The sequence below is a fragment of the Poecilia formosa genome, unplaced genomic scaffold (genome assembly GCF_000485575.1).
Source record: "Poecilia formosa unplaced genomic scaffold, Poecilia_formosa-5.1.2 Scaffold38, whole genome shotgun sequence".
Taxonomy (NCBI): Eukaryota; Metazoa; Chordata; class Actinopteri; order Cyprinodontiformes; family Poeciliidae; genus Poecilia; species Poecilia formosa.
In genome coordinates this window covers 497,568-500,302 of record NW_006799977.1, presented here as the reverse complement: position 1 = coordinate 500,302, position 2,735 = coordinate 497,568, and the positions used below count along the sequence as shown (strand labels likewise).

At 36.0% G+C, this 2,735-nt stretch overlaps 1 protein-coding gene across 1 annotated transcript in view; it reads right to left on the bottom strand.

Moving 5' to 3' along the window:
* col24a1 (collagen type XXIV alpha 1 chain) overlaps nucleotides 1-2,735 on the bottom strand; it is an 87,349-nt gene that overhangs the window by 45,748 nt on the left and 38,866 nt on the right. The gene's annotated exons all lie outside the window — the stretch shown is intronic.

The window sequence follows — 2,735 nt, the reverse complement described above, 5'->3', positions numbered from 1 at the left end:
AAGCGTATCTTACTGTAAGCCACACCCACAAAGTTTTTTTTTTTTTTTTTTTTTTAAACTGGAAACATACATATATAAGCCGCATCAGGCTAAAAGTCGCTGGTATCTCCTACTCTCGGTTTTCCACAAGGAAATAAATCTGCTATTAAAGATGCAGCCCTGCGTCTCCAACCATGGATTCGTTCACGCCGAGCTTACGATCAGCGGCTGTCGGTCTGTAGTCTTCAACTTCATCATATGAACATCTTCCCATGATGAGCGGGTATGAGTTTGGAGAAATTTCTTCGCTGCTAGCATGTGCTTGTTCTACATGAAAATCAGCAGAAATCAGCAGTTTCTTCTTTGATTTCCAATTTTGACTTCCAACGATTCACTTCCTGCTAAAGCGCCCCCTGGTGGTAGAGGAAAAATCCACAGGGCTGCACCGGGCTATAAGCCGCATGGTTTAAAGCACATGCGACAACACATTCGCGCTTTTAGATAGATTTTTACCCAGAATGCAAATGGAAAAAACCGTGAGTGAAACGGTGACTGGGACTGACTAGTATACATTCCATTGAGGGAAAGTTAGTTTCACATCTGCTCAAGAGCCCCCTGGTGGTTGAAGAAAAATCCACATATAAACCAGAAAATACAATATATGAAAAAAAAAAAAACACTGAATGCTCTCTGGTATGAGGAGATGGGCGGATCTGGCGTTGTTCAGGGGGCTGGACCAAATGACGTGGCGGGCCAGATTCGGCCTGTGGGCTGTAGTTTGGGGACCCCTGGTTTATGGGCTGAACAGACAGAAACAGTTAACATTATACATTTTGAACTGTTGATTTTATTTTTGAACCAGTTTTAATGGTTCAAAAATACATTTTTAAATTGTAAAGTGTTGATTTTATTTTTGAGCTATTTTTATTTAAAAGTATTGATTTTGTTTTTGAACCATTTTTTATTTTAAATTGTTGATTTTATTTAACCATTTTTAATTGTAAAGTGTTGATTTTATTTTTGAAACCTTTTTTTATTGTAGAGTGTTGATTTTATTTTTGAACCCTTATTTATTTAGAAGTGTTGATTTTATTTAACCATTTTATTTAATTGTAAATTGTTGATTTTTTAAACCTTTTTTATTGTAGAGTGTTGATTTTATTTTTGAAACCTTTTTTATTTAGAAGTGTTGATTGTCTGAAGGACCTTACACATGAATTGCCCCATACAGGGTTTGAACCAACGACCTCTGCATTACCAGCACGGTGCTCTAACCTGCTGAGCTAACTCACCTACCTTACAAACTGTTGAGTTTCCATGGATTTAAGAAGAACTTACATGATCTTACCACAATGAAGATTTGATAAAATGCTTATATTCTAATGTTTTTCAAAACAACTNTTTTTTTTTTTAAACTGGAAACATACATATATAAGCCGCACCAGGCTAAAAGCCGCTGGTATCTCCTACTTTCGGTTTTTCACAAGGAAACAAATCTGCTATTAAAGACGCAGCCCTGCGTCTCCAACCATGGATTCGTTCACGCCGAGCTTACGATCAGCGGCTATCGGTCTGTAGTCTTCAACTTCATCATATGAACTTCTTCCCGTGATGAGCGGGTATGAGTTTAAAGAAATTTCTTCGCTGCTAGCATGTGCTTGTTCTACATGAAAATCAGCAGTTTCTTCTTTGATTTACAATTTTGACTTCCAACGATTCACTTCCTGCTAAAGCGCCCCCTGGTGGTAGAAGAAAAATCCACAGGGCTACAACGGGCTATAAGCCTCATGGTTTAAAGCACATGTGTCAAACTCAAGCCCTGTGGGCCATATATGGCCCGCCATGTCATTTTATGTGGCCCCCCCAGCATTTTATAGGCCGATGATTCACTTAAAATAGGTTTTGAACACGAATTGACTACAAACTACATCTCCCATAATGCATTCCGATTGCTACCAGCCAATATTACGGCTTCTCACCACTAGAGAGCAGCACAGTCACCTCAAGCTGCTTATTGATTTTCCCAGCGAATAAAACTGAGACATCGACAAGCTAACATCAAAACGTCCAAGAAAAGAAAAATCGATTTACAAGTAAGACTGTGAATGAAGATGTGTGTGAGTTGGTGTCAGGGCGGATGTTACAGTCTAATTAACTTTTGCATCGTCATTTATTTCCTCAAGATAAACTACCGGCTCTTCAAATGGATTAACACAACATTGCATTCTCTTTAGTTTTCTGTGGTCTGTAATGGAGACTTGAATTTAACGGCCATTTCAACCAAAGGTTTGTAATGCACTTTCTAACCATTTTTTATTTGTAAGTATTGATTTTATTTTTTAGCCATTTAGCCAAGACTCTGTAGAACCATTTGTCTCTGCTAATGACATCTTCAATACAAATTTTGATCCCAGGCTTAGTTTATGGGCTGAACAGACAGAAACAGTTACCATTATACATTTTGAACTGTTGATTTTATTTTTGAACCATTTTTAATGGTTCAAAAACACATTTTTAAATTGTAAAGTGTTGATTTTATTTTTATTTATAAATATTGATTTTGAACCATTTTTTTAAGTGTTGATTTTATTTTTGAAACCTTTTTTATTGTAGTGTTGATTTTAATTTTGAACCCTTATTTATTTTGAAGTGTTGATTTTATTTAACCATTTTTTAAATTGTAAAGTGTTGATTTTATTTTTGAAACCTTTTTTATTGTAGTGTTGATTTTAATTTTGAAACCTTTTTTATTGTAG